General features: G+C 37.9%; 1 protein-coding gene and 1 non-coding gene across 27 annotated transcripts in view; one reads left to right on the top strand and one right to left on the bottom strand.

Annotated features, from left to right (window-relative positions):
* MGA (MAX dimerization protein MGA) overlaps positions 1-21188 on the bottom strand; it is a 162422-nt gene that overhangs the window by 67238 nt on the left and 73996 nt on the right. The window lies entirely within an intron of this gene.
* Positions 16453-16582, top strand: LOC115939192 (small nucleolar RNA SNORA8). The gene has a single exon (XR_004074083.1). It is a non-coding gene; the product is annotated as a small nucleolar RNA SNORA8 (small nucleolar RNA).

The raw sequence follows: 21188 nt of genomic DNA, 5'->3' as shown, positions 1-21188 counted from the left end.
AATGTAATGAATCCACCATTAATTCTTCCAAAATAAAAGGGGAGGGTAGTTGAAGGCAAGTACATACAACCCAGTTAAACTCAGTGTTTATAATTCATAAAAAAAAAAAAAAATCATCTTTTTAGCTTCCCCCTCCTCCCAATTAACCACTGAAAACATATAAATTGTCCAATATAACTTGAGGATCTGTTAGAACTACTCACTAACCCAATTAAAGTCGCTTATCTTTGTAAAATTTTTCATTAATCTCACATACACACAAAGCAACCCTAACAACAATGCGTAGTTACTCATTCCTTGCACAACTTAAGATCTTGACCTTACTCAAATCCTTCAATGGAGGACTTCCACTTCCAGTTAGAATGTGGAAGATCACAAAGACAATCAATTCTGTCAAAACAATTAGAAAACACTAGGTAAATTAAAACCCTTCTCTTCTTTAAAGACCTCAAAGACCTCTAGTCACAAGTCCAAATGAACTGAATTCTAGAGAGGGACCAGCCTTCTCCAGTTGGCCACAGATGAATACTGCTTTAAACCCTGAGTACCGGGACGCCTGGGTGGCTCAGTCGTTAAGCATCTGCCTTGGACTCAGGTCATGATCCCAGGGTCCTGGAATCGAGCCCTACATCGGGCTCCCTGCTCCGTGGGAAACCTGCTTCTCCCTCTCCCACTCCGCCTGCTTGTGTTCCCTCTCTCGCTGTGTGTGCCTCTCTGTCAAATAAATAAATGAGATCTTTTAATAATAAATAAATAAATAAAAACGCTGAGTACCATTTACATTGCCTGAAGCACAAGTGCACAAAGAAAAAAAGCAGTGATAGATAAAGGATCTTTAGTAAGATACAGAGAAATCAGTCAAAGTTTCAATACCTGAGTGTGAGCAGACTAAAATCTAGAGAAGCCGAAAGAGAAAACTAGTCCTCACTCCCACCAATTACCCTCCAGAGCACTTCCGCAGAATAAGCAGCAGTGATGCAGGAAGCTGGCCTGAAAACCAAGAACTTGTACTCTCCCACAACTTAGATTCCAAGTTCCCGTCGCAGAGGAGTCCAATTCCACCCCTAACACATCTGAAACATGAAGCTAAAATTTATTAAAGTAAATCACCTAGATGAAGGGTACAAAAAAAAAAAGGTGTGTCAAATCTGTGGGACGACACCAAACGACCTAACATAGTACGAACTGCACTTCCTAAAAGGCATTTAGAAAGAAAGGAGAACATTTGGATAGAAAAATGAACAAAAATACCCCAAAAGTGAAAGATTTTAACCCACAGATCCAAGAATCTCAGCTAATACATAGGAGAATAAATAAAAAGAAAGTCAAACCTAGGCACATAAAGATCAGGCAGCCGAAAATTAAAGATCAAGAGAAAAGTCTTATAAACATCAGGAAAAAAGACACATTAGAAAAACAACAAGAACAGACTGACTACTCACAGGAAACAATGTAAGCCAGAAAACAATGGAATGATAGTATTGAAAGAGTACAGTATTGAAAGAGTCAACCTAATGTTCCAGATTACCAAAGAAGCCTTCAAAGATAGACAATTTTCAGACAACTGAGAAAACTGAGACTGCACAAGAAATACTACCTCCTAAGATCAGAAACAAGGTAAGAACTTAGTTAGCTCTCACAACTTAGACTCAATTGTACTAGAGGTTCCACCAGGTGACCAGGAAAGAAAAGTAAATAAAAAACACCCAGATTGAAAAGGACAAAGTAAAATTTTCTACTCAGAAATTTTCAGATGACATGATCTTGTATACAGAAAATCCTAAGGAAACCACTAAAAACCTACTGGAACTAATAAATGAGTTTAGCAAGAGTATCCAAGATCAATATACACAAAAAATGTTATTTCTACAAATGAGAAGTATCAAAAATGAATGAAAAAATTCCATTTCCATTTAAAACAGCATCAATAAGAATAAAATAGTAATAAACTGAACCAAAAAAGTGTAAGACTTGTACACAGAAAATTACAGAACACTGTTGAAAGAAATTAAAGACAACCTAAATAAGATATACCCTACATTTATGTACTGTAACACTTAATATTGGTACAACAGCAATACTTCCTTATCAAGATCCCACCTGGGACTTCTGTAAAAAATTCACAAGGTGATCTTAACATTACACATGAAAATGCAAGGATCTCAAAATAACCCAAAAAATCTTGAAAAATAGGAATGAAGTTCTCTAAAACTCGTATTTCACAATTTCAAAACTTACTACAAAGCTGTAGTCATCATAACAGTGTGATGATATTGGCATAAAGCAAACCAGAGATCAACTGAACATAATTCAGAGTTTAGTAATATACACCCACATTTCTATCAAATGATCTTCAATTGCCAAGAGTACCAAAACAATTAAGTGGAGAAAGAACAGGCTTACCTTATTCATAACAGCTAGAAAGTGGAAATAACTTTAATGTCTATCAACTAATACATAATGGATATATAAAATGTGCCATATCCATAGAAGATTATTTTTCAGCAATAAAAGAAACAATACAGGGGCGCCTGGGTGGCTCAGTCATTAAGCGTCTGCCTTTGGCTCGGGTCATGATCCCGGGGTCCTGGGATCGGCCCCACATCAGGCTCCCTGCTCAGCGGGAAGCCTGCTTCTCCCTCTCCCACCCCCGCCCCGCTTTTGTTCTCTCTCTGTCTGTCAAATAAATAAATAAAATCTTAAAAAATATATACAGATACAGATACACACTACAACATGGATGAACCCTGAAGAAGTCATGCTAAGTAGAAGACCACACATATTATATAACTGCATTTCTATGAATGTCCAAAACGGACAAATCCATAGTTGTATATGGATGCGGTGGTGTTGAGGAGGGGATGTGGGAAAGTGAGGAGTGACTAACAGAGGGCAAGGGGTTCATCTTGGGGGTGACAAAAATGTCCTAAAAACATCTGTCGTCAGTGCTCACTTCGGTAGCACATATACTTAAAAAAAAAAAACCTGTGGTCATGGCTGTGCAATTCTATGAGTATACTAAAAATCACTAAACTATACACTTTAAAAGGATAAATTTAGGGGAACCTGGGTGGCTCAGTCTATTAAGCATCCAACTCTTGATATCAGCTCAGATCTTGATCTCATGGTCATGAGTTCAAGCCCCACATTAGGCTCCACACTGGGCATGGAGCCTACTTAAAAAAAATAAAAATAAAAAAATTTTTAAAAATAAAAGGGCGAATTTTATGGCAATGAATTAATCTCAATTTTTAGAAAGTTAATAAATATATACTAAGGAAGTTCTTTGACTGGACAGGAACCAATACGAAAATGGATCCAAGAATGAATGAAAAATAAATATGTGAGCATTTATAACACTTTTTCTTAGATTTCATTAAGTGACTACTGTTTAAAGCGAATAAAATAATAATGTTTGGGGAATTTATAACACATGTACAAAGACATGAACTGTAAGGACTGTCCTTATAATTAGCTATACATGTAATGCTACAACTAACTGAATTCTACTTTATAAATTAAGGGTGCACATTATAATCTTTACAAGCACTGCAATGGATTGAACTGTGTCCCTCCCAAATTCCTATGTTGAAGTTCTAACCCCCAGTGTGACTGTACATGGAGAAAGAGTCTTGAAGACATAATTAAAACTCAATCCAAATGAAAACAAGGAAATATAACCGAAGAACACGAGAAAAGCAGAAAATATCAAGATGGAATGCTTAAAAACTAGCCCTATCAGTGATAACATTAAATGTAAATGAACAAAACAATCCAGATAAAGGTCAATAGATTTTAACAGTGAACAAAGAAAAAAGTTCCAACTATAAGCTGCTTAAAAAAAAAAAAAACCACCACACAATTTAAATCCAATGACAGAAATAGATTCAAAGTGAAAGAAGGGAAAAAGATAAAACCATGTAAACAGAAAATCAGAAGAAAGCCATGGTGGCTCAGTAACATCAAAGTACACTTTAAGTACTATCAGGGCGCCTGGGTGGCTCAGTTGGTTAAGCGTCTTGCCTTGGCTCATGTCATGATCCCAGGATCGTGGGATCGAGTCCCACATCGGGCTCTGCTCAGCAAGGAGTCAGCTTCTCCCTCCACCACTAACCCCGCCCCCCGCTCATGATCTCTCTCACTCTCTCCTTTCTCAAATAAATAAATAAAATCTTTTTAAAAAAATAAAATAAGGGGTGCCTGGGTGGCTCAGTCGGTTAAGCGTCTGCCTTTGGCTGAGGTCATGATCCCAGTGTCCTGGGACTGAGCCCAGCATCAGGCTCCCTGCTCCACGGGGAGACTGCTTCTTCCTCTCCCTTTGCCTCTCCCCCTGCTTTTGCTCTCTCTCGCTATCTCTGTCACTGTCTCTATCAAATAAAATATTTTTAAAAAAATAAAAATAAGTACCATCAAAGATAAAAAGGGACCTTATAAAAATTTTATGAACTCAATTCATCAAAAAGACAACAATCCTAAAAGTATATATACCTTCAAGATAGTTTAAGCAAAAGTTTATAGTACTACAAAGAAAAAGACAAGTCCGCTGACTCTGATGGGAGATTTTAACATACCTTTCTCAGTAACTGATAGAGGACATCGTACAGACAAACTGAGAAAGAAATGAACAATAGTATCATACTTACCTGAGAAAACTACAGAACACTACATCCAGCAAATATGCAACACATACATTTTCAAGTGTGCATTTAGTATTAATCAAAACTGACCATATGACAATAAAGCAAAGTCACAATAAATTTCTATTTCAAAGGTTTTAAGTCACATGTTCTCTAACAATAGAATCAAGCTACAAATCAGTAACAAATATCAGTGTAATATACCAAAATTTGTAGAAGGCCCCTAAACCAATGCTCAGAGGAAATTTTATAGCTTTAAGTAAAAAGTCTAAAATGAATTATCTTAGGGGTGATAAATTTGTTTGCAAAGTGCTAGATGGTAAAAATTTTAGGCTTTGAGGTCCATACAGTCTCTATTACAACTACTCAACTCTGCCACTGTTACATAAAAGCACAGACAATGTATAAACAAATGAGCATAACTGTATTGCAACAAATGGACAATGTAATTTGAATACTATATAATTTTCACATGTGACAAAATATTACTCTTCTTTTATTCTTTTTCCCTACCTATTTAAAAATTTAAAAATCAGGGGCACCTGGGTGGCTCGGTCGTTAAACGTCTGCCTTCAGTTAGGTCATGATCCCAGGGTCCTGGGATCGAGCCCCACGTCGGGCTCCCTGCTCTGCCAGAAGCCTACTTCTCCCTCTCCCACCGCCCCTGCTTGTGTTCCCTCTCTCACTGTCTCTGTCCAATAAATAAATAAAATCTTTAAAATATATATATATATAAATCATTTTTAATTTGCAGGCCATGCAAAACAAATGGTGAGCTACGTATGGTCCACAGGTCTTAGTCTGCCAAGCCCTGTTCTAAAATAGGCAAATTAAAGCAAAAGTAAGAAGAAAGAAGAAATAAAGATGAGAGGAAAAATAAAACAATGAAACAGGAAACAACAGAGAACTGAATCTGTGATCTGAAACCTGCCAACAAAGAAAACCAAGGCTTCCCTGATGAAGTCTATCAAACACATAATAAAAAAATACTAATCTTGCACAAATCCAGAAAAATGCAGGTCAGTGCAACCATCTACAACTTGTTTTATGAAGAAAGCATAACCTTGAAACCAACATATCAGAATAAAACTACAAATATCCATCATGAATTTACATTTAAAAACCCTCAACAAAATATTAGCAAATGAATCTGACAATATTAAAAAGGCTGTTATTATAACCCAGTAATATTTATCCCACGAGTGCAAAGCTGGTACAGCATTTACAGCCCTTATGTTAACTTTGTTCACAGACAGCACAATGGTGTGTGTAGAAAATCCAAAGAATTGGGCTCCTGGGTGGCTCAGTTGGTTAAGTGACTGCCTTCGGCTCAGGTCATGACCCCGGAGTCCTGGGATCGAGTCCCACATCGGGCTCCCCACTCAGTGGGGAGTCTGCTTCTCCCCCTGACCCTCCTCCTGTCTTGTGCTCTCTCTCTCAAATAAATAAAAAAATAAAATCTTTAAAAAAAAAGAAAATCCAAAGAATTACAAACTAGTAAGTGAATTCAGCAAGGTAATAAGATACAAAATCAATATATAAATATCAATTGTATTTCTATATGCTATCAAAAGTTGGAGGGTTACACTACTGGATTCCAAGATTTATTATATCTAATGTCATCAAAACCGAATGGTACTGGCAAAAGAATAAACTAGTAAGTGGAAAACTTAGTACAAGAGTAGATCCAACTATATATATAGTCACCTGATTTTCAAAAACATGACAATTCTAAAGGTCTTTCAAATAAATGATCGTAGCCACTAGACAGCTGCATGGAAAAATATGAGCCTTGACCTTCATCCTCACACCATACACAAAAACTAAGCCAGGATGGATTACAGACTTAAATGTGAAAGCTAAAACAAGTTCCCTCTTTCAAAAATTTCACTTAACTGGTGAAAAATAGATTTTTCTTTATGCTTTCTTTAAAAAGCTTTATTCAACCTAACTGTGCATCCACAGAAGAATGGATAAAGAAGATGTGATAATATGGAAATGGAAATTTACTCAGCCATAAAAAAGAATGAAATCTTGCCATTTGCTAACAACATGGATGGACCTAAAGGGTATAATGGTAAGTGAAATAAGTCAATCAGAGAAAGATAAGTACCATATGAAGCAACTCAAGCTGCTTCCATATGTTAGCTATTGTAAATAACGCAGCAATAAACACAGGGATGCACATATGTTTTCAAATTAGAGTTTTCATTTTCTTTGGGTAAATATCCACTAGGGGCATTACTGGATATGATAATTCTATTTTAATTTTTTTAGGAACTCCACACTGTTTCCCAGAGTAGCTGCACTAGCCTACATTCCCATCAACAGTGCCAAGAGTTCCTTTTTCTCCACATCCTCACCAACACATTTCTTGGACCACTTCCTTACACCATACACAAAAATAAACTCAAAATAGATTAAAGACCTAAACATGAGACCTGAAACCAGAAAATTCCTAGAAGAAAACATACGCAGTTATCTCTTGACATCAGCCATAGAAACATTTTTCTAGCTATGTCTCCTTTGGTGAGGGAAACAGAAGCAAAAAAACGACTACCCCAAAATAAAGAACTTTTGCAGAGCAAAGGAAATCATCAACAAAATAAAAAGACAACCTACTGAACAGGAGAAGATATTTGCAAACAATATGCCCCAGTAGGGGTTAATATCCAAAATATATAAAGACTTAAACAACTCAACACCAAAAAAATAAATAATCCAATTAAAAATGGGCAGAAGACATGAACATTTTTCCAAAGAAGACCTACAGATGCCCAACAGACACATGAAAAGATGTTCAACCTCACTTATCATCAGGGATATGCAATCAAAAACCATAGTATCACCTCACACCTGTCAGAATGGCTAAAAACCAAAACATAAGAAATAAAATCCACCATTTTAAGTGACAATTCAAGGATTTTTAATAAATTTAGTTTCGCAATCCAGTTTCCTTTGTCTTTTTTTTTTTTTTAAGATTTTTTATTTATTTGACAGACACAGCAAGAGAGGGAACACAAGCAGGGGGAGTGGGAGAGGGAGAAGCAGGCTTCCTGCTGAGCAGGGAGCCCAATGTGGGGCTCGAACCCAGGACCCTAGGATCATGACCTGAGCCGAAGGCAGACACTTAATGACTAAGCCACCCAGGCGCCCCTCCTTCATCCTTTTTAAAAGGTTAAGCAAAACAAGCCCTTTTTTTCTCCTCCCTATAATGTCAGTCTTTATATAAGTTCACAAAGAAATGCCATTCTATATCAAGTAATTGAAGATCATTTAATTAAAGTTCTCTCATTACCTTCACATTTCAAGACATTAACTCCCAAAATGTAGAAAAAAATCTGTATCTTCTTTTCATTTAACTACATGACCTGAATTTGTTTTCAGTAGCTGAGAACTTCCTAAAGCTAGATCTTGGCTGCTATTGCAATAATTGCTTTCACATTTTCCTGAGGAATTAAACTTGCTCTTAGAAAGATTCTCAGAAAGTATCTCTCCTTATCTTCCAAAAAAAACTTTATGCATAAAGCATGAAAATTTGTCTTGGCGGGAGGATTTTGCATACAACCCTGAATTTTCAGTTCTAAGAAGTCTATTCAAATGAGGTGAAAGATTATTTAAGCAAGAATACAAGCAAAACAAACAATTTGTACAATTTGAAGAAAAGGATCACTTTTTTGTTGATAGCACATAATCAATGCAACAAATAAATATGACATATACCAGTCACTCTGAAACACATTTTAAAAGCTTTAAGTGCGGGACACCTGGATGGTTTAGTCAGTTAAGTGTCTGCCTTCAGCTCAGGTCATGATCCCAGGGTCCTGGGACCAAGTCCTGCATGGGGCTCCTTGCTCAGTAGGGAGCCTGCTTCTCCCTCAGCCAGCAGCAACCCCTGCTTGTGCATGCACGCGCTCTCTCTCTGACAAACTAAATCTTTTTAAAATAGATAAATAAAAACTCTAAGTGCTACGGATAAACTCATTCAGTCAACATTAACTGAACATCTACAATGTGCCAGTATATTTTCTTGGGCACAGGGATTACCAAAATAAATAAAGCACAGTCCCCTACGCTCAAGGAACTTACAGACCAGTACAGGAGACAGACAAGGAGACAATACAATGTTATTTAACTTAATAAACACTACTGTAAAGATGTGTACAGATGGCTTCCATGAAACTGGTACTTATTTGATTAACCAAAAAAAAAAAAAAAAAAAAGTCCATTGGAAAAAGGGACTGTAGAATGCAAAAGAAAACAGAGTTCTCAGAAAATGAAATCTGATAGCTGCAATAAGTTTCAGTAAGTTATAAGTTAAATCAAGGAAACCTCATATAAAATAAAGCAAAAGATAATGACAGAAGAAAAAAAAGACCATGTAAAATAATCAATCCAGGAGATGGAACAACCAAAAGAAAACTTTAAGTGGAAAATGTACCAGAATAATACTAAATATATTCCTAGAACTAAGGAACATGAATTTCTTGATTGAAAAATGCAGCACAAAAATAAGAACCATACCAAAGCTCATCACTGTGAAATTTCATAATATAAGGGGATCAACAACAAAAGATGTTAAGAGCTTCAAATGACCAAGAATCAAAAAGGCATCAAACTTCAACAGTGAGGGCAGCTGGCTGGCTCAGTCAGTAGAGCATGTGACTCTTGACCTCAGCGTTGTCAGTTCAAGCCCTGAATTGGGTACAGAGCTTACTTTAAAAAAAAAAAAAAAAACCTTCTCAACAGGAAACCGGAACACATTTTCAAGCAAAGATACCCGACCAAATAAATTTATAACATATGAGGAAACATATAACAAAGTTATTTTTCACCATGCAAGAAGAAAATTAAAAGGCTGAAAGGGGTGAAGCAGGTTGAAAGACTATTTCCATCAGAAGTGATTTTTTTTAAAGATTTATTTACTTGAGGGGCGCCTGGGTGGCTCAGGTGGTTACACATCTGCCTTAAGCTCAGGTCATGATCTCCAGGTCCTGAGATGGAGCCCCACATCGGGCTCCCTGCTCAGCAGGGAGCCTGCCTCTCCCTCTTCCTCTGCCTCTCCCCACTACTCCTGCTCTCTCTCTCACTCTCTATCTCTGTCTCAAATGAATAAATAAATTTAAAAAAAAATTATTGGGGCACCTGGGTGGCTCAGTCATTAAGTGTCTGCCTTCGGCTCGGGTCATGATCCCAGGGTCCTGGGTTCGAGCCCCACATTGGGCTCCCTGCTCAGCAGGAAGCCTGCTTCTCCCTCTCTCCCACTCCCCCTGCTTGTGTTCCCCCTCTCTCACTGTTGTCTCTCTCTCTGTCAAATAAATAAAATCTTTAAAAAATAAAAAATAAAAATAAAAAAAGAAATAAAATAATTCTTAAAAAACAAAGATTTATTTACTTGAGAAAGAGAGCGAGCGCACGCAAGCCCAGAGGGAGAGGAAGAAGCAGACCCCCACTGTGCGGGGAGCCCAATGCAAGGCTCGATCCCAAGACCCTGGGGGATCAGACCTGAGTCAAAGGCAGACGCTTAAACTGACTGAGCCACAGAGGCACCCCTCCATCAGAAGTGATTTTATTTAAATATTCTAAAATTCTATGTTCCATACATCCTTTCTGAGGGAACTACTGAAAGATGTACTTGAGAAAAAAAAGAGAACACAAAGCAACTCAGCTTAAAATATAGGAAACAGGAGGACCTACATAAGGGAAAGGTAAATGTAGTCAGCAGGATGACAGCAAAGTGAAATCCCAAGGCAGCTTTGTATGGTCTTAGAGAACAACCATTTCAGATTAGCGAAGGAAGATAAAGAGCAACTGAAGACATCTTGTGTTCAGATGAGACAAAAAAATTTTACTTTAATTAGATGAAAGTATGTGTGTGAATAAACTGAGAAATTTCAAGTTTAACTGAAGAATTTGAAAAGAATTAACACTAGGCCTAAAGAAAACTAAGGAAAAGGGAAAAATGGCAATAATTACTAAAAAAACAAAGTAATACAAGAAAATGTTATGGTATACCACTTGGCTCAACGGTATAGAAAATTTATATTGTAACATTAAAAATGGATATTTATTTTTGTGACAAATACACTGATAAAATGAGAAAATAATAACAACTGAAAGATTTGGGTAACATGTAAAATGGTAATTAGCTGGCACTGTATATGATTTAGACAGAGGCAAATATCACAAGAAATGATTATAAGTGGAAAAACAAATATCCTCTAGGAAGAAATATAGGGGGTGAAGAGGAGTGAAGTAAGAGTGTATTTTTCACCATGCGGTTTTAGTTAAGCTTTTTAAATTATGTATATATATTCAGCATATAATAAAGAATTTGTCTGGTCTTCCTCCAGTGTTCCTGGCACGGAGTTTCTAAAACACTTGGAAATTCCTAAGTGATAGAAATGTCTTTTGCTGGGCACCTGGGTGGCTCAGTTGGTTAAGCGACTGCCTTCGGCTCAGGTCATGATCCTGGAGTCCCAGGATCGAGTCCCGCATCGGGCTTCCTGCTCAGCAGGGAGTCTGCTTCTCCCTCTGACTCTCCTCCCTCTCGTGCTCTCTGTCTCTCATTCTCTCTCTCTCAAATAAATAAATAAAATCTTTAAAAAAAAAAAAAATGTCTTTTGCTATTCATGAGCCCACTGGATCACATCTAAGATTATGCTAATGAGGTAACAACAGTGAGCTCCTAGATAGCTTCATGATGGGGGCTGGGCACTAGATAAACCAACTCTGTGATTAGAGGATTCGGACTACAAAGCAGCCTTACCTCCAAGGGAGGGAGGGGAGGCTGGAGATTAAGTTCAATCACCTAACCAATGATTTAATCAATCTCACCTACTTAATGAAACCTCAACTAAAAGTGGACACCAGAACTCGATGGAGCTTCCTACCTGGTGAACATATCAATATGCCAGGAGAGTGACATACCCTATGCCTCCTAGGGAAAGGGCATGGAGGCTTTACATTTGAGACCTTCCTGACCTCACACTGAGTCTCTTCATCTGGATGATTCATGATTCTAACCTGTATCCTTTATAATAAAACTGCTCTCGTAAGTATAGTCCTTTCTGAGTTCTCTTGAGTTATTCTGGTAAATTAGTAAACCTGAGGGTGTTCATGGGAACCTATGAATTCACAGCCACTTGGTAAAAAGTCCAAGTAGCTTGGAGACCCCACCTGACGTTGGCATCTGAAGTAGGGGCAGTCTTCTCGGGGACCGTGCCTCCAAACTTATGGAGTTAGTGTCAGAACTAAACTGCAGACTTGGTGTTGAAACAAAATAGTACTACTTTCACTTAAAATTTTCTTTTATTTTAAGGCAATCAGTAGACCCTGAAGAATTAAACAAAGAAGTAAAAGTCTGGGGTGCCTGGGTGGCTCAGTCGGTTAAGCGACTTTTAGTTTCAGCTTGGGTCATGATCTCAGGGTCGTCGGATCCAGCCCCATATTGGGCTCCACACTGGGCACGGAACCTGCTTGGGATTCTCTCTCTCCCTCTGCCCCCCCTCCCCGTGCATAGGCACTCCCTCTCTCTCTCTAAAAAAAATAAAAATCAAAAAAATCAAAACTCTGACAAATAAGGGCAAAACTGGAGAAAAAGGCATTGCAGCATTCTACAAGAGTAATACACTAGATAAAGAGACAAGATAATAAATACATCAAAGTAGGTAAGAACCAACAATGACTATTTTTTTCTAAAAAAGGGGGGTGGCTCAGGTGGAGTAGGGAAGGACTGTAGGTGGAACCTAAAAGTCAGGCAATTACCATTACAAAGCTATACTAATTAAAACAATATTTTACCTAAGGGTAGACAAACTAATCAAAGGGGAAAAATGGTATCCAAGAACAGACCCTCGCGTGTATAACTACCTGAGCACTCCCAATAGCCAGTAAGTATATAAAAACGAATATAAAAACTTTACTAATTAAAAAAAATGCAAATTAAAACCACATGCTCCTTTCACTCCTGCTATTCAACGTAATACTGGAAGTTCTAGCTACAGCAATTAGGCAAGAAATAATATACATTCAAACTGAAAAAGGAATAAAGCTACCTCTATTCATAGCTGACATGATCTTATATGTAGAAAACTCTAAAGAATACACACACAGGAAAAAAAATCATTTAATAAACAAATGCAGCAAAACTACAAAATACAAAAGTCAAGAAGTATCAGCAATATTTCTATACTGAGCAATATACAATATAAAAAATTTTTTCTCAAAAAGAAAATTAAGTAAACCATTCTATTTGCAATAGCATCAAAAAGAATAAAATACACAGAAATAGATTTAACCAAGGACACAAAGACTTACAGTGAAAACTATACATTATTGCTGAAAGAAATTAAAGACCTGAATGGAAAGATATCCCATGTCCATGGACTGGAAAATATAATATTGTTAAGGTAACAACACTACCCAAAGCAACACAGAGATGCAGTGTAATCCTTATCAAAAATAAAACAATGGTCCTTTTTGCAGAAAAAGTGATACTAAAATTCAAATGGTATCTCAAGGGATCTCAAATGGCCAATCTTGAAAAACAAGAACAAAGTTGGGAGACTCCCACACCTCTCAAACCCAAAACCTACTACAAAAGTTAAAGTAATCAAACCACTGGTACCAGATTAAGAACAGACATATACATATAGACCAGAACAGACCAGAGAGCCCAGAAATGAACCCCGACATATATGGTCAACTGATTTTCATCAAGAGTGCCAAGACCATTTATATGAAAAAGTCTTTTTAACAAACGGTGCTGGGAAAATTGGGTATACATATGCAGAACAATAAAATTGGCCCTTATAACACTCATAAACATACTCAAAATGGGAGCACCTGGCTGGCTCAGTTAGAGAAGCATGCAACTCTTGATCTCAGGTTCCTGAGTTCAAGCCCCAGGCTGGGTGTAGAGATTACTTAAATAAATAGAAACTTTAAAAAAATATGCAAAATGGATCAAAGGCCTAAATTTAAGAGCTAATTCTCAATAACTCTTAGTAGAAAACACATGGGAAAATGTTTATAACCTTGGATTTGGTACTGGTTCTTTAAACAGGACACCAAAAAAATAAATAAATAAACAGGATACCAAGAGGACAAACAGAAAAAAAACAGAAAAATTATACTTCATCAAAATTAAAAACTTGCTTTTGTACAACAAAGGACACTATCAGAGTCAACTCACACAAAAAAGAAAAATATCTGCAAACCATTTACTTAATAATGGATTAACATCTATTATAAAGAACTGTCACAACTCAACAACAAAAAAACAATTTGAAAATGGGCAAAGGACGTAGATATTTCCCCCAAAGAAGATACACAAATGGCCAATAAATACATGAAAAGATGTTCAACATCACTATTCATAAGGGAAATAGAAATCAAAACCACAGTGATACCACTTCATACCCATTAAATGATTAAATGACTATTAAAAAAATAATAATAGTAACAAATGTTGGCAAAGATGTGGAGAAATTGGACCCTTGTGCAGTGGGTGAGAATGTGAAAGAGTTCAGTCACTATGAAAAACAGTATGGTGGTTCCTCAAAAAATTAAAAATAGAATTACCACAAGATCCATATATTCCACTTCTGGAAAAATAACCAAAATAACTGAAAGCAGAGTCTCTAAGAGATATTTGAATACAATGTTCATAGCAACATTATCCATAATAGCCAAAAGGTAGAGGCAACCCAAGGGTCCACCAACAGAGGAATGGAAAAACAAAATGTGGTATATACACAAAATAGAATATTATTCAGTCACAAAAAAGAATCAAGTACTGATACATGTTGCAACATGGATGAACTTTAAAGACATTATGCTATGAGACAGAAGCCAGACAGAAAAGATTAAATATTCTTTGATTCCATTTATACGAGGTATCTAGACTAGGTAAAACACAGACAGAAAGTAGAAGAGAAGTTACCAGGAGCAGAGATGAACAGTTATCACTTAATGGGTATAAAGTATGTATTTAGGATGAAGAAAATGTCTAGAAATGGATAGTAGAGATGTTTACAAAAAACTGTAAAATGTACTTAATGCCATTCAACTGTACACTTAAAAATGGTTAAAATGGTAAACTTCATGTTATGTATATTTTACCGCAACTTGAAAAAACCCACAATAGGGATGCTTGGGTGGCTCAGTCAGTTAAGCATCTGCCTTCAGCTCAGGTCATGATCCTAGAGCTCTGGGATTGAGTCCAACATCCAGCTCCTTGTTCGTCAAGGAGAGTTTCTCCCTCGGCCTGCCTCTCCCCCTGCTTGTACTCTTGCTCTCTCTGACAAATAAATAAAGAAAATCTTTAAAAAGGGGGGCGGGTGGCTCCTGGGTGGCTTAGATGGTTAAGCATCTGCCTCGGCTCAGGACATGATCCCGGGATCAAGTCCCACATCCGGCTCCCTGCTCAGTAGGGAGTCTGCTTCTCCCTCCTCTGCCCTTCACCCTGCTTGTGCTCTCACTCACTTGCTCTCTCAAATAAATAAATAAAATCTTAAAAAAAAAAAAGTTTAAAATAAAAATTTAAAAAATTTAAAAACCCACAATACTTTGCCACTACACTCACCGGAATAGCTAAAATGAAAAAGAAAAAATACACTAAACCTGGTAGGGATGTTGAGCAACCTCAATTCTTACTCACTGACTGTGGAAGAATAAGTTGATAAAACTATGTGAGGACTTATACTAATGCTAACCATATGGGGCACCTAGGTGGCTCAGCTGGTTAAGAGCCTGCCTTAGGCTCAGGTCATGATCCCAGGGTCCTGGGATCAAGCCACACGTACAACTCCCTGCTCAGTGGGGAGTCGACTTCTCCCTCTGCCTCTGCCCCTCCCCTCACTCATGCTCTCTCAAATAAAATCTTAAAAAAAAAAAAAAACCACATATGTATACCCTATGATTAAGCAATTCCACTTCCAAGTATATGCTCCAAAGAAAGCACTCATATGTGAACCCAAACTAGAATATCCATAACTGCACTATTTATAATGGTCACTGAAATAATTTTTTTTTTAAAGATTTTATTTATTTATTTGAGACAGAGAGAATGAGAGAGAGAGAGCACATGAGAGGGGGGAGGGTCAGAGGGAGAAGCAGGCTCCCTGCCGAGCAGGGAGCCCGATGCGGGACTCGATCCAGGGACTCCAGGATCATGACCTGAACCGAAGGCAGTCGCTTAACCAACTGAGTCACCCAGGCGCCCCACTGAAATAATTATAATGGAAACTATCCAAATGCCCATTACCATTAAAATAACTAAATTGTGGTTGACTTGGTGTCATGTGTAAAAAAAAAAAAAAAAAACTAAATTGTGGTATTATCTAAAAGGTGAATACTGTAGATCAATGAGAATAAAGCAATCTACAACAACATGTAACAACATAGGTGAATCTGACAAACAATGTAAAGCTAAAAATGGTAGACAAAGAAGAATAAATACTGTATTATTCCTTTTACATTAAAGGAGGCAAAAATATCTAACATTAGAAGATAATGTTCATCCTACTGGGGAGGAAGGAAGGACAACAACTGAAAGAAGCCTTTAGAGGGGCTCCTGGTGTACTGATATATTTTTTTTGTGATATTAATGCTGGTTATATGATTATGTTCAAGTTGTGTAAATTCATCTAGCTGTACTGTATGATATGTATCACATTCCAATTTAGTAAGTCACACAAAAATAAAGAGAAAATGAATGTTGAAACAGAGAAAAGGTAAAGAAAAAAAGTGTTAAAAAGTTAAATTTGGTGGCACTATGCAGGAGAGTCTAAAGAGAGAAAAATAACGGATTCGCACTGCATGGTATCTGCCCTCAGCAGCTCATTCCTGCTGGGTGTTCAAAAGACAGTGCAATAGAAACTCAGTATCTGGCATTGTTGGTTTTCTTGGCTTCATGCATAGATTTAGCTTAAATGTAAGTAATTTCTAGTCATGGGGTGCCTAGGTGGCTCAGTCAGTTAAGCGTCTGCCTTTGGCTCAGGTCATGATCCCAGCATCCTGGGATCGAGCCCTACATCAGGCTCCTTACTCTGCAGGGAGCCCGCTTCTCCCTCTCCTCCCCGCTTGTACTTTCTCACTGTCTCTCCTTCTCTCTCTCTCAAATAAATAAATAAAATCTTTAAAAAAAAAAAAAAATGAAGGGCTTTATTTGCCAAATAATGTCAGAATACTGGTAATAGGACATAAACAAGCTGATCAATCTGTTAAGGGGATCACACATGACCTTCAAGAGAACAAGTACAGTAATGTGACCAGGAAAGACTGCAGGGGATATTAAGAAAGAAGTGAGAAAACTCAAGCAATGGGTGAAGATTATTCATTCAACAACACTAGCAGGGGGCGCCTGGGTGGCTGAGTCGTTAAGCGTCTGCCTTCGGCTTGGGTCATGATCCCAGGGTCCTGGGATCGAGCCCCGCATCGGGCTCCCTGCTCAGTGGAAAGCCTGCTTCTCCCTCTCCCACTCCCCCTGCTTGTGTTCCCTCTCTCGCTGTGTCTGTCTCTGTCAAATAAATAAATAAAATCTTAAAAAAAAAAAAAAAACCACTGACCGTAAATAAGAGAAGGGAAGGGGGAGTAAATGATAATGGAAAAAGACAACTAAGAAAAAACTTTGTCATGTCTTTAAAAAAAAAAAGAAGAAGAAGAAAAGCAAAGCAAAGAAAAAAAGAAATAGAAGTAGAAAGAAACTAAAGATCCTGGAAAGAGAATAACGTAAAAGCACCAGCTCTCACTAATAAGAAACTCTAATTCCCAAAGGATAAAATACTGTCCCCTAAAACTATGCTGAAATATATCATAATCTTAGACACATACCAAATTAAATGACAAGTTAAAGATTTACTGCTAATTACTCAAGGTAATGAAAAATCAAATCTGAGTGTTCACAAATGGTATTTTTAATATTCCAGAAGTTTCATTTCACTGACACTATTCAGGTTTCGGTTAAAGTACACAAATTCAAATATTTACTAACTACCTATGGAATATCACTCTAGGATTGAGGAATCGGTACCAGGTAAAACAAATCCTTACTGTCACAAAGCTTATAAGCTAGTAAGAAAAGCAGAGTATATACTAGCCAACCCAATAAGATGATAGTTGATGAATGCTATAAAAAACCCTAAAAGACCAAAACAGGGCGCCTGGGTGGCTCAGTTGGTTGGGCGACTGCCTTCGGCTCAGGTCATGATCCTGGAGTCCCGGGATCCAGTCCCGCATCGGGCTCCCTGCTCAGCGGGGAGTCTGCTTCTCCCTCTGACCCTCCCCCCGTCTCATGCTCTCTCTATCTCATTCTCTCTCTCAAATAAATAAATAAAATCTTTAAAAAAAAAATTTAAAAAAAGACCAAAACAGAGAAATTCACTAAAAATAAGATAATAGATCTAAAAAAAATAAGTATGAGACTAGACCTGAACGATGAGGGAGTACCAACAGTATAATAATATGCAGAAACACTTAAGGCAGACGCAGAGGAAATGGACGCCTGGGTTGCTCAGTGGGTTAAGTGTCTGCCTTCGGCTCAGATCATGATCGCAGGGTCCTGGGATCGAGCCCCACGTCAGGCTCCCTGCTGAGCAGGGAGCCTGCTTCTCCCTCTCCTGCTCCCCCCTGCTTGTGCTCTGTCAAATAAATAAATAAAATCTTTAAAAAAAAAAAAAAAAAGCAAAGGGAATTTGAAGAGAAAGGGGATGAACTGAGGTGGCTGAAATGTAGCACACTCAGAAAAGTATGGTACAAGATTAAGTCCAAAGAGATAAGGCAAGGAGCCTTTAAAGTATAATAGTAAGCCACTGGGGGCGCCTGAGCCGTTAAGCGTCTGCCTTAGGCTCAGGTCATGATCCTTGGGTCCTGGGATCGAGCCCCACATCGTGCTCCCTGCTCTGCGGGAAGCCTGCTTCTCCCTCTCTCACTCCCCCTGCTTGTGTTCCTTCTCTCGCTGTGTCTCTGTCAAATAAATAAAATCTTCAAAAAAAAAAAGTAAGCCACTGAAGGGTTTTAAGAGAAGAATGACATACTCTAATTCACATTTTTCAAAGAACATTCAGTCAGCTAAGTAGAGCATGGATTGCAGGGGGGAAAAAGAGAAGCAACTGGGAAACCAGTTAGATGGTATGCAGTGGAAATGATGTTCTGGACCACCATGTTAGCAAAAGAGATAGTACAAATCATTACGCTCATATACTAAGGGTGGAGATGTAAGTGGTTTTAAATTTTTGTTACCGAATTTGGCAATTAATCAAATTTTAAAACCTGTGTACCCTTCGATCCAGGCAGTTCCATTCCTATGAAATCCTTGTATTTGGAAAAGTGTCCAAGAACATGTGCATGAGAAATTTTACTGCTACATTTGTTATAGCCAAACTGGAACAATCTCAAGGTTCATCAAGAGGCCTGATTAAATTCATTTTATGGATACCAAACGGCCCTTTGAAAACGCTTAACATAGGATGTTCACTGTTGTGATTAAAAAAGGATTCTAGGGTGGCTCAGTTGGTTAAGCATCTGCCTTCGGCTCAGGTCATGATCTCAGGGTCCTGGGATCAAGCCCACATCGGGCTCCCTGCTCAGCAGGGAGCCTGCTTCTCCCTCTCCCACTCCCCCTGCTTGTGTTCCCTCTCTCACTGTGTCTCTGTCAAATAAATAAATAAAAATCTTACAAATAAATAAAAAGGGATTCTAGACTACAGAACACTATTTCACAAAACCATTTCATAGGGCGCCTGGGTGGCTCAGTTGGTTAGGCGACTGCCTTCGGCTCAGGTCATGATCCTGGAGTCCCTGGATCGAGTCCCGCATCGGGCTCCCTGCTCAGCGGGGAGTCTGCTTTTCCCTCTGACCCTCCCCCCTCTCATGCTCTCTCTATCTCATTCTCTCTCCCAAATAAATAAATAAAAAATCTTTATTAAAAAAAACCATTTCATCTATTTCTAATTTTGGTATTTGTGACTTCATCTTTTCTTTCCTATTAACTCAGAGTGGTTCTTCTCTATAATAATGTCATTCTCCCTTACTTGCATTCTGATGTGGGGGAAAAAAGGTAATGAATGCCTTTGGCTCATGATCCCAGGGTCCTACCTTTTCCCATTTCTTGGGAAAAAAATATATGTGCCAGTGATTCCAGGTACACCCATGTCAGTGTTCAATTAGCCAATCAAATGTAAAAACAAATAAAAACTATGCCATACTTGGAAAAGTTGAAGGATCTGTGAGTGTTTAGGTTGGAATTATGTAGAAGGTAATATCATTACGGCAAGAGTTATTTTGGTTGGGGCCTAGAAAAGTTCCTGAAAACAGAAGATGGTCAGTCACGTTTAGTTAATGCCTAAATAAAGAAGGGAACTCTTGGCGGGATATAAAGAATTTTTTGTCCAAATGTTTAATGGACAGTCACGTCAAAGAGGGTATGGACTGATTCTGCCCTCTACAACTACAATTACCTTAAGAAGAAAAAGTAAAAGTGGGGGCAAACTTACAAAAGAGGGAGCACAAAGATAAAAAGACAAATTTCAACTTACACAAAATAAGCAGTGATCCATTAATGGAATTAGCTGCCTCAAAAATTTGTGAAACCAAAACAGATAAAAACAAAAAAGACTATGTGTTGACAAAGATGTGGAAGTAAGAGGAACTCCTGTACATTGTTGGTAGAAGTGTAAATTGGTATAATCATTTTGAAAAATTCTGGCACTATCTATCTCCTAAAACTAAAATACAGCAATTCTATGCCCCAGCAATGTAATCATATTCAGTGGACTGAGCATAAAAGAGTCAAGGAATTAAAATATATATGTATGATTTTTAAAAAACTTTTAAATCAACAAATAGGAGATTTGCAAACTTTTTCTGTAGAGAGGAAGACAGTAAATATTTTAAGGCTATGCAGGCCTCATATAGTCCCTTTTAAATATTCTTATGTACATACAAAACAGGCTGTAGGCCAGATATAGCCAACACCTGCCTAAAAATAATCTGAGCTCCTAAAACAAGCATTTGGAGACAAAGTTTGCATATAGCTAAATACCATTTTCACAACTGAAAATAATGCTATTTCTTGGAGCATGCACTTCAAGTTGTTATTTTTTTTTTTCTGAAACAGATTATGCATTTGTAAATCTGAACCATTTTCTCGATCCATTAAGATCAAAAACTCAACCACATTAACACCAAAAAACTGCTCTCTATAACAAAGAAATACACCTGACCATTTCAGCTAACAAACTCCTTCTCACCCTGGCCTCCAAGGTAATTTTAAAAATAAATTCTCCAGGTTACCTGGGTGGCTAAGTCAGCTAAACGTCCAACACGACACCCCTGATTTTGGCTCAGGTCATGATCTCAGGGTCCTGGGATCGAGAGCCCCATGTAAGGGACCTCCCCCTTAGCAGGTTGTCTGCTTGAGGATTCTCTCCTTCCCCCTCTGCCCATCCCCCCAACTCAGGCTCACAAGCACCCACGCACTCTCGCAGTCTAAAATAAATAAATAAATGTAATATGGGGCACCCGGGTGGCTCAGTCGTTAAAGCGTCT

This window comes from Leptonychotes weddellii, chromosome 9 (genome assembly GCF_054177405.1).
Source record: "Leptonychotes weddellii isolate Sample4059 chromosome 9, ASM5417740v2, whole genome shotgun sequence".
NCBI lineage: Eukaryota > Metazoa > Chordata > Mammalia > Carnivora > Phocidae > Leptonychotes > Leptonychotes weddellii.
The sequence above is the reverse complement of the archived record's forward strand: the minus strand, read 5'-3'. Positions and strand labels throughout refer to the sequence as shown.